We start from the raw sequence: 16,019 nt of genomic DNA, 5'->3' as shown, positions 1-16,019 counted from the left end.
ATGTCATGGTGAGCGCTGTGGTGTAACTGGTGACTGCCATGATGCTCCTGTAGTAGCTGAGGTATGAACTATAAGGAATAATATAGCCTTACCATTATTGAAGGATTTGTCCCAACAATGTCCTATGTTATCACAGACAGGCTCCCCAGCTCTGCCAGGCACTACATGACCATGTATTAGATGGTCAGCCTTTAATCTGAATGGGCACCATGCAATGTTACATTTTCCCTGCTGTAGAAGCTGTATTTGTATTGTGATTAAATATCTCAGCCTCATACTGTCGCATTATAGCATATGATGCATGATGAAAATACTATATTAATTAGCTATTATTGGAACATAAACTGTATTTCACTTGGCCCATGAACAAAATCAAAAGAAAGTCACAGATAAAGTAGGGATCACATGTCGTACACAGGGTCACTAGTCTCAATATATAACGCGGGCATAAACTTTCCCATGGTATCTTTCTAATCATCTCTTAATTGTATTTCATAATTACATGAGAGAAGAAAGCCGGTGCCCGGGCACCAGGACATTGCCAGTTTACATGACTGCTTACACTGGACAGCACACATCCAACATTTTTCAAGTGATTCTGTAGAAGATGATTTGTACCCCAGTGTATGCATCACAAAGAAAGGATAAATGTGGATAGATACAAAAGCAATTTTTTATTATTCTGACATATAAACACTCCAGTGACTGAATAACCTCAGAAAGAAGCACAAGAGGCAGTAGAGGAACATTATATTGTAGCTTTGGTAAGACCACACAGTCGAGTCACATTATTATGACCACCATGCAGGAAGGTCACATGTCAAGAGCTGGCTTGGAGGGTACATAAGGTGTGCGATAGGCTCTCTGCACACATATCCTTTGTTACTGTCATGGGTAAAAGGACAATTTATCAGAGTTGCAAAAAGGGATGATTATTGGCTTTCGGGCCAAGGGTGGCAGTATATCTGAAATTGCGCAGTTTATGAACTGTTCTCGTTCTGCTGTGGTGAAAGTGTATTGTGAGTGCACAAATGGCACCACTGCAAATAAACGACATGGAAACTGCGGAGCACCATGTCCTATTAATGTGACAAGTAACTATCGGCTACGAAGATGCGTGAGGGTGGATAGACATGCTACAGTGCAGAATCTCACCACCAAAATGAACCAGGGGACTACCAGACATGTCTAAAACAACAGATCAATGAACTCTACTGCGTATAGGACAGATGGTCACTGCACCCATACTAACAAAGTTGCATCGGCAGAAAAGGCTTCCATTTTCGTGGCAGTATCAGAATTAGACTCTGCTGATTGGCAAAGGGTTGCCTTCTCTGATGAGTCAAGTTTTCTGCTTCATTAAACAGATGGACGCTGACATGTCAGACAAATCGCATCAGAGAACAAATACACTGCAACCACTGTGCTAGAAGAAGGCAAGCTGGTGGTGGCAGCATTATCGTCTGGGGAATGTTTCTGTGGTATTCTCTGGGTCCACTCATCCACGTGGAAGGCACTCTTAACTTATTTGGGTATGAATACTTCCTTGCAGATCAAGTACACCCATCCATGCTGATTCTCTTCCCTGGAGCAAATGGGATCTTCCAGAAAGACAATGGGACATGTCACACTGCAAGAAATGTCCAACATTGATTGTAAGAGCATGACAAAGACTTTCAAGTACTACCCTAGCCCCCTAAGACCCTAGACTTGAACCGAACTGAGCATCTGTGGGACACCCCAATCGTTGTGTTTGCTGTATGGATTCTCCCCCACAGATGTGGGATGCACTACAGTCAGCGTGGCTTCAGATACTTGTGACATCCAGTGCCAGGACCTTAGTGAGTCACCCCTGGCCCGTCTGTCTAGCTGCTGTCTGTGCTGCACTTTAGCTGCTGGTCATAGTAAGGTGACTCGACTGAGTATTTCCATTACATTACAAGCAATATAACCTGACCAATACAATCAATAATAAATGAGTTAATGAATATTAAGGAAGCAGGCATGTCGTGTTCTTCGAAGTGGCCTTATTTTTAATAGCCATATTATGTTAAGAAAGAGAAAAAAGAAAAGAAAAATGTACACCTTGTGCCCTTTTATAGATCACAACCCTAACAGGAACAGGCAACAATACGGCTGAACGAAACATAAAGGTCTATCAAATTCAAAAATGTATTTTCAGGCTGTTTCTCCAGAAAAAGAAATAAGCAAAATACCTGTTAATGTTAAAACAGAGTAGTAATTGATAATGGTAATAAAAGAGGGCTGCAGGGCTTAGTTATAGAACCAAACCCAATACAAATAAAATAGGTCATAGTCTGCTATGGGATCATGCTCTGTTTTTCTGCCTCAGGGATTCCACATGAGAAAAAGGTGTTATTCTCTAATGCAAGTATTAACCACTAGAACCAATTTTGAGCAGAATACAGTACTTCATGGGGACGCTACACAGGTAATACAGACCCGGTAATACCTTATAAAGCACATACGGACAGGACAGAATTTCTGATGTGTTCTGAGCTAACAAGAGCTCTTATTCTATGAGTAAGAGCTTTCATTAAACTGGATTACTACTATGTTTTTTGCTTTGCTGTATGACCCCCACATGCCCCTGACACCATCCTTTGGGACTTTGTATCGAGCTATAGTGAGTACTGCAGTTGGCTATCACGTCTTTGATACTTACAGACTTGTAGGGGCTTCATGTTCTTGCCATGCAAGAATATTTTATCTTTTCATTTTTTTGGTGTAGCAGACCAAAATTATTGGAACAGTCAGCGAAATCGTCTAACATTGTAAAAAAAAAAATTTAAATTATAACTAGAAAGAATATAGTACAGATATAATTCTGACCAATGTCAGACTGGCTCTTTTTAGGCCCATCAGAGGAAATTTTTCTCGGGGCCTAACCCATATATCTTCAATAAAGGCTAAAAGGCTTTGAATCCAAGAAATAGACCCTAGTGACATGCGATTACCTCCAAAGGCAGCTCAAAGTGGGATTTTTATCTTGGACTTTTAGGGTCCAGTATGGCTTCAGAGGATTTAATGGTACTCTGGTGGGCCAGTCCAACCCTGATTCTGGCTAGATCAGGAGTAAAACACAAACTGGTCAAATCTGCAAGAAGAGCATTAGTTAGGGAAGCCAGACAGAGTACTGTACCAATGGGGTGGCAAACAGAAGGCCACAGTTAAAAACAAATCATATGACCAGAATCCTTGTAGGGATTATGAAAATAAGTGAAAAAGCTTTATGTGGTCTCATAGAGCATTCAATAGTCAGATTACTTAGTATTTCTAAAGTGAAAATACAGGCCATTTGATCCGAATATCATATATATTAAACCCATGCACCACTTTTTTCATCAAATATATTGAAAAAGAGTGGGCAGGGCTTTAGAGTTGCAAAGTTTTCCGACATTTTCTACTTTCTGACTATGCACGTGCCCTGCTAATGAATCTGTACTTACACCATCTTCCCATCTGTACTTACAGCATCAGAGAGAACACCTATTATAAAACTGGCATTGAAGAAATGTGGTAGATTTATGTGAAGAATAACTGAATGCCACATTCTGGAACAAAACCATTTGAGAAGTTAATAGTGATATTGTAGCGTTTTTATTTTCCAGACTTTTGAAATGAAGCTACGTTTCCAGTGCAGATGTCCTTTTTCCCTCTAAAGTTCAAACAGATGTTAGGGATAAAGACCAAGATGGTCTTAGTCCTAAAATACTGGATGGATTACTAAATACAGAACAAAAGTCTCGAGGGCTAACTTAAAAAGCAGCTGCACACCTTTCATTTACTCTTTCCAGTCTCTTCCAACAAAAATATCATAAAAAGAGCAAACACAGAAGGAGTTACGATGAGCACAATGGTGTCTATCTGTACCAATGCAAGCGTGTCTAGATCCATACGTGTGTGAACTTTATAGTTTGACTGCTGAATGTATATTAGAAGGTCCTCATACAAAAACCTCTGGTTCGTATATATAGAGGTCACCAAGAAATGTTCCACAGAAAATATCTACTATTCCTCTATTTGCATTGAGTTGCACTCATCAAAGACATTAGTGGCATAGACATTCATTCTAATAATGACCCTTTATCTGAAGTGCATGATTTTTTTTAAATCTGCCATCTCGATGTGCTGTGCTAACTAAATGTGACCAAGTGCAGCTGTGCAAATACAGTATATATAAAAAGAGCTCGGCAGTATAATATATGTGCTGTGCCAAATCCTAAAGAAACACAAATAGTGATGGCACAGCACAATTCTATATTTTACCATCACAAAGACTTGGAGTTCATTCATGATATTATTTCTGGAGTACATTGCAGGATAAAAGTAGCCCACATTTGCTGTAATTATGAATGGCATCTGATAATATTCAGCCTGCATATATGATAAGCCACACCCTGGTATTTTAGGACAACATTGTGCCAAAATAGGCACATATCAGTTCAAATCTGAAAAATGTTCACGGCTGCACATTACCTAGGGACAATCACCATTAAAAGGGGTTGTCTCACTTCAGAAAGTGGTGTTTACCATGTAGAGGAAGTTAATACAAGGCACTTACTAATGTATTGTGATTGTCCATATTGCCTCCTTTGCTGGCTTCATTCATTTTTCCATCACATTATACACTGCTCAAGTTCTCGCAAGAATCGCAGCTCCTTCGCCCGCGAGAACTTGAGCTCCTTCTCCCTGGCTAAGAGCGGGGCGCTCTGATTGAATGCGCTCACAGCCAGGGAGAAGATAACCGCGCCCAGGAGAAATACAAGTCCACGCCTAGTATAACCAAGTCGCCTCATGAGCATATGAGGCACCAAAAGATACGGGGACCACAGCGGACGAACTTAGAAGAAGAAAAAAGTGCCAAGACATCAGTTGGGGCCACACTATAAGGTAGGATAATAATTCGATTAAGGATATCCAGGTGAAAGGTCCTCTTTAAGCAAGGAATCTGCTTCTACTGTACTTCCTGATAGAATCCTGAACATGTGAACATGGTTTCATCATAGTCCTCTAAACCTGGAGGTTCCTGCTCAGATAGTCTATTTCTACCACTTCTACCATTTCTTCAACCATGCACATATTATTTCCATAATGTTCGTAAGAAGAAAGAATATATATGATCTATTTAATAGTGCTAATGCCAACTACAAAGGGATATACATGAAGCATACAGTTAAGGTTAGTAACAGGTCATATATACATCATGCCATTACTTCATCTTTGTGGCTGCAAAATGGCAAGAACTGCCTCATAACAAATGGTCTCGCTGGAAAATGTGGCATGTTGTAATTAATTCAAAATGTAAAAACAACCATTTAATGGAAAGAGATCTTCAAAGGAACGTTTGGGTGCAATGCAAACAAATGGGGACCTACGAGAACTGCTGCATAATTGCATAAGAAAGGCTCAGGCACATCATAAATAACTTTACAAGATAACGTCATGATGTCAAGAATATTAATTTTGCCCCGTAATGTCTCATATTCCAGACAAAATAAATATTGTTGAAACATGAAATAAACCTATAATGTCGCTTATGGCATGCACGGCCATATTTCCCCACATGTTCATCTCCTAATTAGTAGTGAAGTATGTTCCTGGGCTATGGGCGATATACACAGGATAAGCAGTAATTGACTTTACACAAACACTGTTTTAAGAGGTGTTAAATGCTCAAGTAGAAGTTGTTGATTCAGATAAGGAAATGAAATCTGGTTCAGGCATGAAACCACCATTAACCCTTAAAGCTGGCCAGACACATTAGCTAACCATTGGGCAAAAAAAAAAAGTAGACTGCAGGAGGCCTTGAAGACCATCTAGTGCAGGGATCAGTAACCTCCGACACTCCAGCTGTTCTGAAACTACAACTCCCAGAATACTCCTTTCACCTCCATGGGAGTTCCATGCTGAGAGTTGTAGTTTCACAGCCAGCAGCTGGAGTGCCAAAGGTTGCTGATCCCTGATCTAGAGTGTGGTGGATTCCTGACCTTCCCATTAAGGCAGAGGTCAGAGGAAAGAAAGATCGGGCTTTTGAATGTTAACATCCTTTTATTCTCAGGGTAGATATGTCACCAAGTTGTCTTTCAGCAGCTGTCCCCATTCAGAACACATACTCGCTTGGCCGAGGATGTATGAGGAGTCAGGAGGGATGCAGTCAGCCCAAATTCTACTCCATACATTCTTCATTTCCATAGTTTCCCCTGATGGAGGCTAACAGCCAGACACAGCCATATATGAGCTGAAATGAAGCTAAATGGCTTTATCATTTTTGGTCACGTGAAATACTCAACAGAAAGCTGAGATTGCTAATGCTTAAATAAGTATTATTTGGTTAGGGTTGATCCTGCTGATTAAATGATACCTGTCTTGTGCATGAGGGCTTCGGTGCTCTGACGGAAGTGGCCAGCACTTGAAAGCTGAGCACTCAGGGTTGATAATGCTGGCAGGTGTCGTTTAAGTAATTTCTTTTGGTATGTAGATTAAGATCATCCAGAATGTAGCAGATCATCCATAGCCAGAGTGAACTGGAAGTTTTAAAATAAACTAAGTAAAAAACAAACTTGTAAAGGATCAGTCCGAAATGGACCAATAAGGACATAAACAAAAAAACCAACCAACATGACCAGTCATCTACTTGGCAGGCATTGGTTAGTTGTTCATAAAACGGACTACAGCAACCATTTTGGCTGACTTTCTTCTAATGTGTATAGGCAGTGTAAAGGGACAGTCCATTGAATCTAGAAGAGTCCATAGAAAGTTACACCTGGTGCCTCCTAAGCAGTATGCTAATAATTGGTGACTGGAGGTACGAAGATATGCTTTTCAACTAGACTAACACAGCAAAATCCCATACTTCACATCTGAACAGATGCAAATAATTCAGATTATACTCAACTGAAAACTATACCTTAACGTGGCAAATTGAAAGAAATAGCTGACCTAAAAGTGGAGTTCATTAAGCACTCGCGGGGCGGGCACACTACATATAACCTACGAGGGGTGCCACTAATCCCAGAGATCTTGATTAGTTTCAAGTGAAATATTTGGTAGCCTTTGCACTTGGTCATTCCACAAAATTTCTACCCTACCTCAAAAAGTTAAAATATAGTATAAAAATTTACTCACTTGTATGCGTACGGTCCACGTGTCACAACAGACACCTAAAACAAGAAAAACAATAATTGAAAGGAATGTCTCATCAGCCTTTACCATTTTCTTCTTCTGAAAGCTTATAGATGACAATGTACACTTTGTTCTGAAATGAAAAAGTGGACCTGCTAAAATAATAACACATTTGTTAGTATATGAATATTCCTATCCACCTGTGCACTTTAAGTAGATCAGCAGTTTGTGCTCCAGAGCTGTACTTCCTCCTGTAATTGTAATCATGATATTCGAATCAGATTACAACTTGGAGATCTACTAGTAAGGCTACTTTCACACTAGCGTTCGGGGCTCCGCTTGTGAGTTCCGTTTGAAGGGGCTCACAAGCGGCCCCGAACGGATCCGTCCAGCCCTAATGCATTCTGAATGGATGCGGATCCGCTCAGAATGCATCAGTCTGGCTCCGTTTGTCCTCCGCTCCGCTCAGCAGGCGGACACCTGAACGCAGCTTGCAGCGTTCAGGTGTCCGCCTGGCCGTGCGGAGGCAAACGGATCCGTCCAGACTTACAATGTAAGTCAATGGGGACGGATCCGTTTGAAGATGACACAATATGGCTCAATTTTCAAACGGATCCGTCTCCCATTGACTTTCAATGTAAAGTCAAAACAGATCCGTTTGCATTATCATGAACAAAAAAAAAAAAAAATATTTTTTTTTGTTTTTTTTGTTTTTTGTTCATGGTAATGCAAACGGATCCGTTCTGAACGGATCTAAACGTTTGCATTATAGGTGCGGATCCGTCTGGGCACATACCAGACGGATCCGACCTAAACGCAGGTGTGAAAGTAGCCTTAGGCCTCATGCACACGACCGTTGTTGGGTTCCGTGTCCGTTGTTCCGTTTTCTGTGATTTTCTGCGGACCCATTGACTTTCAAAACTCGGAAAATGCACCGTTTGTCATCCGCGTCCGTAATCCGTGTTTCCAGTCCGTGAAAAAAATATGACCTGTCCTATTTTTTTCACGGTAATCACAGCTAAGACGATATCCCGTCAGAGGGAGTGATAACCACAGGTGGTGTATATGTAATAAATGTAATCACAGGAAGCAACCTGTTTAAAACGTAGCCTTTAATCTAATATCAACATAAAATAAGAAACTCCCACAGACACACATAGAAATGAACAAAAAAAAAAAGAAAGATATATCCTTGATGACATAAGAGATAATACTGCAATCGTCCAGTGGCACGGGTCAATGATAGACGAAGAGGACAGTCATGGATACTGATCTGTCCCTAAAGCTGACCCTAGACTTGATAGCCCTGCCTAAAGACGGAATAGCCGTCCTGATAAGGACGATCCCGTACACAGGAACCTCCTTATGATACCTGGATAGACCCTATAATCCCGGTGAGTCTCTATTAAGGGGCCTGCTCTAGGCGCACAGAAAAAAACAAACAAAACGAATATAGATTGACAGTATAGGGAGCAATAAACCACCCACACTCATGGATGCTGCGTCTTGTGGGTGGACAGTTGCTCACACAGATATGTCATATAAGGTACACAGACAACCACAGGTGTGATCATCTGTGAGTATGCATCATCAAGTAGGCAATATCGGTGCGTGCCCCCCACACATCAGAAATGTGTGATGTTCATACGCCGATAATCGCCGTTCACATTTGTACAAGCAAGTGTATAGTTGAGATGTATATACACTCTAGGCACCAGAGTCCCTTGATAGATCAGCATTAATCCACTCTGTAGGGAAGGGTAAGAAATCAGAAGATGTCATTAGAATCATAGGCACATACGACACTGAGTCCAATCAAGTGCGTCAGATCATCGGACGTTACTGGTCGTTGATTAAATCTGATCCTGACTTGACCGACCTTCTTCCGGAACACCCCTCAATCACCTTTAGACGGGGTCGTAGCATAGGGGATCAGCTGGTACACAGCCACTTTGAACCAACCCCCCCTCCATGTACTTGGCTAGCGGACAGGAGAAACGGGACCTATAGGTGTGGTAAATGTAAGGCCTGTTCCTTTATAGCAGTAGGCCAGTCCTTTACGAATGCCGAACAGAACCATACATATATGACCCGTGGTTTTGCAAATTGCAACACAACAGGTGTGGTCTACATGGCCCAGTGTAAATGTAACCTCAAATACATTGGTAAAACATGCAGAGCATTCAAAAAGAGGATCCTGGAACACATCGGTGACATCCGCCATAAGCGTGATAAGCCCTTGTCCAGGCATGTGGTTCTTAAACATGGAGGAGACCCGAAAGCAATTAACTTCTCCATGGTGGAGACAATAAAACACTCCATCAGAGGAGGAGACATTGACATTATCCTGAGACAGAAAGAGTCAAAATGGATACACAGATTAAATACTATGTCGCCTGCAGGACTGAATGAAAATATCGATTACTCCTGCTTTCTTTAGTCAGCCATATACTATCTAATATGGGGTCGATATATATATCATAGCACGGTAATAATTTGAGGGGAGGATATGTGGCCATCCCCATTACTGGTATGCTTTTTTATTCTATCCCATGTACAAATCAATTCACATATATATAGATTATTAACTCTATTCACTATGATATAACAATAGATCTTATAAATAGCTTTATTAAGCCTGCAGGATTCTTGTCCCATGAATATCATCGCCTCCTATGTATGGGTACCGTGTCAATACCTGTCCTATGTATTGTCCCCATTCTATTCATGTATATTATACCGGTTCATGGTCTGTGCATCTATACTGCACAAATTGTCTTATACCCTTAATCACGGCCCAGGTATTCACATTGGGTCCTCACAATTGTATCACAACGATGTTTTATTCATCCTACTGGACCCGATTTTTGATCACAATATGATCCGTGTATCACAAGCATTTGATTGCTTTAAACTGTACTTGCCGAGCCATGTGATCGGAGGTGACTGGCAACGTCATCAGGCAGCGTCCTGACACTATGCTGATGACGCGACGTCTGCTGGGCCATGTGACCGAGTGCGGCCAGTGACGTCAATAGCGACGTCCGGTATGCCGGCTGCACATTGTAGGACACGAGTAGGATTAGGTCCGCCCATAGCAGCAGGGTACACCCCCTGTGGGTGTAATGGGGCGGCATCGGCACATAATACATAGCAGGTGTGGGGGTGGCCTCAGCTACTCAGTATGACAGACACGCCCACTAGAGGCGTGACTGAGTCATAGGCTCACCCCCAACATTACTCACTAAGCACGGGCTATTTAAACCAGACAGGCTTCCCTGCATGGCGACCTCACACGCAGGACCAGTGAGGCACCCTTACCTGTGAGTTCCACGGAGGGCTTCTCTTCCTACTTACTAAAGGTTGGTGTGCATGGCCTTATCTGGCTGTTAACTATGATTTCTTCTGCCCTAAACAGTGTACACACGGGCTATGGATGGAGTGACAGAGAACCTACTAACTCCATAGACAGCCTGGGGCCTATTAGACTGCATCTGGACACGCAAGTAGTACCTGTTACTTGTTTGCCATGCTGTTCATACATGTTATCACACATATGTGGCCGCCTCTATAGGTCGTTACTCTGTTTACCTATGTGGGAACTATATTTGCATGAGCCTGTATATCTGTGTGGTAATCTGCAACTCGTGCTCTATACACACTAAGGCAAGTGACATACTCAGGTAATGTCCCCATGGTCCTCTAATATGGTCCTTGTATCTGACCGCTTAAAAGCTATCTATTAACTGAACTTAATTAGACCAGTAAATGATCTGGTCTAATCGTGTCATCATGATTGAGGACTCTGCTGACTGCTCCGTTACCTCTTATTGATGCCAAAAAGAGCATTGTACTTATATATGTCCCCTGAGGAACCCGAAAATCAATTAGGGTGAAACGCGTTGGGACACTGGCACATGATTGCATGCCACTATAGGCAGTGGTCCTGGTGCCTAGAGTGTATATACATCTCAACTATACACTTGCTTGTACAAATGTGAACGGCGATTATCGGCGTATGAACATCACACATTTCTGATGTGTGGGGGGCACGCACCGATATTGCCTACTTGATGATGCATACTCACAGATGATCACACCTGTGGTTGTCTGTGTACCTTATATGACATATCTGTGTGAGCAACTGTCCACCCACAAGACGCAGCATCCATGAGTGTGGGTGGTTTATTGCTCCCTATACTGTCAATCTATATTCGTTTTGTTTGTTTTTTTCTGTGCGCCTAGAGCAGGCCCCTTAATAGAGACTCACCGGGATTATAGGGTCTATCCAGGTATCATAAGGAGGTTCCTGTGTACGGGATCGTCCTTATCAGGACGGCTATTCCGTCTTTAGGCAGGGCTATCAAGTCTAGGGTCAGCTTTAGGGACAGATCAGTATCCATGACTGTCCACTTCGTCTATCATTGACCCGTGCCACTGGACGATTGCAGTATTATCTCTTATGTCATCAAGGATATATCTTTCTTTTTTTTTTTTGTTCATTTCTATGTGTGTCTGTGGGAGTTTCTTATTTTATGTTGATATTAGATTAAAGGCTACGTTTTAAACAGGTTGCTTCCTGTGATTACACCTATTTTTTTCACGGACAACGGTTCGCGGGCCTATTCAAGTCAATGGGACCGTGAAAAAACACGGAGGCACACAAGATTGTCATCCGCGTCCGTGATCCGTGTCCGTTTTTTTCCTATCACTTTCAAGGCAAACTTGACTTAGATTTCTTTTTCACTTTTCATGTCTGGTGATCCTCCAAAAATCAAGGAAGACACACGAAAAAAAAAAACGGAAACGGATTACGAAACAACGGAACCCCGTTTTGCGGACCGTGAAAAAATACTGTTGTGTGCATGAGGCCTTACTCAGTCCCTCACAAAGAGGAGTGCACGAGGAGAAACCAGTTATAAGAAATATGTCATTTATGTTTTAGCTGTGCACTATGTGGTAGTTTTCCTTCTTTTTTGTTCTCACCAGACTCACGCCCTTTGCCCCATTTGTCCAGTTTGGGCTAGATTTGTTGCCAGGGTCACACTTTCTATCAGCAAAAGGGGACTATGTTGAGGAGGATGGTTCCCCTATTCCTCTGATTCAGAGGAAATTTTTGGTTGAGGCAATAAGCAGCAGTGTTGATCACGAACATTCAAATATTCGAATTTTTATCGCGAATATCGGCACTTTGAGAATTCGCGAATATTTTGAATATAGTGATATATATTCGTAATTTCGAATATTCAAGATCCCTCACTGCTTCTAGCTTGTGGGCCAATGAGAAGGCTGCAATATCTTTGACTTTAGGAGTAGTTTTGATTGCGAATTTTTGTACTGCAAATTTTTATCGCAAATTTTTCAATTGCCGATTTACGTGATCAAATTCTCGAATTTGCGAATACTCGCCCAAATATTTGCCAAATATCACAAATTCGAATATTGCCCCTGCCGATCATCACTAATAAGCAGCACCTGGGGGGCATGATACTGCTGGGCACATATGTCCCCCATCCTCTCCTGAAGGTGACAAGCAGGGAACTGAAGTGTGGTGAACTGAAGGAGCTCGAACCGAGTGATGGGAAGAAGGTAAGCATGCTTCCTTCCACAGGTCCAGTGTGGCGGGGGGCTGCCAAAGGTAGTTTCAAAGTTGGACTACCCCTTCAAATACAAGTGGTGTAACTATAAGCGCTTACGGAAGAGTGCCTATTTGTAGAGCACTTGGTCATGGAGTGCTGGCCCCTTACACTGACCCATCAGGATCTACAGGCCCCTCAGATACATCCAGTACTGCTTTTTGCATACATATTATTTCAATGTACATTATGGATATTGTTATACAGGGGTCATTGGCAAAGGCAGGGATGCCCAACCAGCAGCCCTCCAGCTGTTGCAAAACTGCAACTCCCAGCATGCCCGGACAGCCTACAGCTATCAGCCTACAGCAAGGCATTGTGGGAGGTTGTAGTTTTACAACAGCTGGAGGGCCGCAGGTTGAGCATCCCTGGGCAAAGGGATTGCAAGGGGAGAGAATCGTCCAGTTCCATCTGTGTAGTATGCGTAATTAATTTCATTATTAGTTAATAACAAGAACACAGTGCATACAGAACAGGTCTGCTTCTGATGTGTTTGCTGTTTCATGCCCAGACTGCACTTTTGTGTTGTCATTTGCCAGCCATTCATGTCAACGCTATTGTTTTCTAATGCTATTTTCCTGTTTTTGGCATGCCCTTACTTACATCCTGAATAAAATAAGTACGGAAATACACTTAAATGTTAGCAGGTGCAATAGAATTTTGAGTGGTATCGCTGCCACAGTGTGCTGCTTGTTCATTTTATTGCCACCTGAAGCATTACACAGTATAAAATGCTAAATAAAGTAATTGTAAAGGTGAAACTTCCACAGACACACATTATGCAATGGAAACTATCACAATAAAAAAAAAAAAAAAAGGTCCTATATTTAAATTGGGCAGAAATCAGCTCACTGTACTCGGAGTATATAAAATGAGAAGAGTGCAGCAGCAGATCCAAAAGACCCACCAGACATATGTATCGATGCCCAATCTGAAGTCAAATAGCAAACGTGAGGAAAATGGAAACATGACCTATACTGTACTTTTCACAGGGACTGTGTTGGGCTTGCAAAGATATAGAAATGGTTTACGACACATATGGCGGCACATGGATGATTTATCTTCTAAGACAAGCAATTATGAAACTCATTAGCCTTTTCAATTCTAGCAAAGTGTCCCCATAGGTAAAGTACTGTATACTGAATAACAGATACAATTTTTTCAATTGAGAAAATGAAGCCCCCTCTTTACACCATCCTCTTCCAGGAGGTTATATACTGACATCGGGGAAGATTAAAGGGGTTGTCTGAATCTTTTTAACTGATGACCTATCCTATCCGCTAGATAGGTCATCAAAATCTGATGGGTGGGGGTCTGGGACACCCAGGAACCACATTGATCAGCTGTCTGAGATGGCCCCGGAGCTCCTTTGAGTGTCAGGGCCTTCTAGCTGTTTACCCTAGGCCAGTGACATCACGATTATTGGTCACGTGACCTAGGCGCACCTCAGCCTCATTAAAGTGCCACCGATCAGATGCTGGTGACCTATCCAGAGAACAGATCATCAATTACAAAGAGACAGATAACCCCTTTAAGCAGCAGCCCTGGTATAGAACAGGTTAGGGAAAGAAAGTATACCATAAATGCTGGGTTTAAAAAATATCAGTAGGGTGGCACAGCAAATATCACTTTGGCATAGTAGGGATTTTGGGTTTAGATTCAACCACCAGGTCAGCATCTCAATGAAGTATGCATGGTTTCCTTGAGCATATTTACAGAGCTACATGTAGTTGCAAGATCTGTACTGATAATTCAAGAGAAAGAACTACTTTTCTGAAAACTACTGATTTAGGATGTTTTTGATGGGTAATTCCTATATGGTAATGAGATTATCAAATATGACACAATATAAAATAAAGTAAGTTAGTATTCTCTTGTCAGTAAACGGATAAAAGCCATACAATGGTTCTTGAAGTAGAATATTTCCATACAGCGAAACACGCAGACGTACAGTACATCCAAGCGTAAAGAAACCATGGAGAATGTTCCACAACATACTGTAAGTGGATCTCCAGGGTTCAGTCACTTTGTGATGTTTATTTTTAAATCAAGCTGGCCTTTCTTGGTTTTCTCTTGGTTTCTTATGTGGTTTCTTAACCTTTTTTGTGTTTTCCTGTTTATTTGTTGTTCTACACGAAGTTCCTGTAGACAAAGCTGATGGCATTCTCTTCTATTCTTGGTATCTAATTTTAAGACTATTGGTGGGAGTAGATTTTGTGAATACTGAGATCAAAATTACTAAAATAAATGTACAGTTAAAGGCAAAACATATTTGGCACACAATAGAGAAATGGAGACACTACTGTTCAGTAGTGGTCAACTGGAAGCCCCATGAAGCAATCACCTGTCCCTTCTATTCCACTTGTATACGGTTTATGTACTACTATACACAGTATCATCTTCAGACTCCATAGTTCCTCCAGACCAAAGAATGCCAAATTTTTTAATTATCCAGCTTTAACATTTTACTGTGGGCATCATGAGCAACAAAAGGAATTAAAAGAGTCAAGTGCATGAAATGTCTCCTTTTATCAAATGCTGAACACCTTGCACATTTCTTTCATATAAGGCTTAAAGGGTTTCTGTCACCCCACTAAAGTGATTTTTTTTTTTTGGGCTAGTTAAATTAGTTATATAGCGATATATTTAAATATAATAGTGTTCCTTACTTTGATCCAGCAGTTTAGTCAAAAAACGAAGTTTTATCATATGCAAATCCGGTCTCTACCAGCAAGTAGGGCGTCTACTTGCTGGTAGCTGCTGCAGAAATCCGCCCCCTCCTCTTGTTGATTGACAGGGCCAGCCGGGATCTCCTCCTCTGGCCAGCCCTGTCGGCATTTCAAAAATCGCGCGCCCGTGTTGAATCTGCGCAGGCGCTCTGAGATGAGGAGGCTCGTCTCCTCTGAACTCCCTCAGTGCGCCTGCGCCGATGACGTCTTCTATTTCGATGATGTCATCGGCGCAGGCGCACTGAGGGAGCTCTGAGGAGACGAGCCTCCTCATCTCAGAGCGCCTGGGCAGATTCAACACGGGCGCGCGATTTTTGAAATGCCGACAGGGCTGGCCGGAGGAGGAGATCCCGGCTGGCCCTGTCAATCAACAAGAGGAGGGGGCGGATTTCTGCAGCAGCTACCAGCAAGTAGACGCCCTACTTGCTGGTAGAGACCGGATTTGCATATGATAAAACTTCGTTTTTTGACTAAACTGCTGGATCAAAGTAAGGAACACTATTATATT

General features: G+C 42.0%; 1 protein-coding gene across 3 annotated transcripts in view; it reads right to left on the bottom strand.

The window, feature by feature from the left end:
- The window catches only part of LOC120988466 (synuclein alpha interacting protein), a 239,487-nt gene that overhangs the window by 163,852 nt on the left and 59,616 nt on the right, over positions 1–16,019 (bottom strand). For 2 of the 3 annotated variants that reach the window (XM_040415945.1, XM_040415947.1), the window contains exon 2: positions 7,150–7,184. The exons of the other annotated variant lie outside the window; for it this stretch is intronic. The gene's annotated coding sequence lies outside the window, so the exon portion shown is untranslated. The remainder of the gene's footprint in view (positions 1–7,149; positions 7,185–16,019) is intronic. 3 annotated transcript variants of the gene reach the window in all.

The sequence above is a fragment of the Bufo bufo genome, chromosome 2, assembly GCF_905171765.1.
Source record: "Bufo bufo chromosome 2, aBufBuf1.1, whole genome shotgun sequence".
Classification (NCBI taxonomy): domain Eukaryota; kingdom Metazoa; phylum Chordata; class Amphibia; order Anura; family Bufonidae; genus Bufo; species Bufo bufo.
Note: the sequence above shows the minus strand (reverse complement) of the source record. Positions and strands in the feature narration are given on the sequence as shown.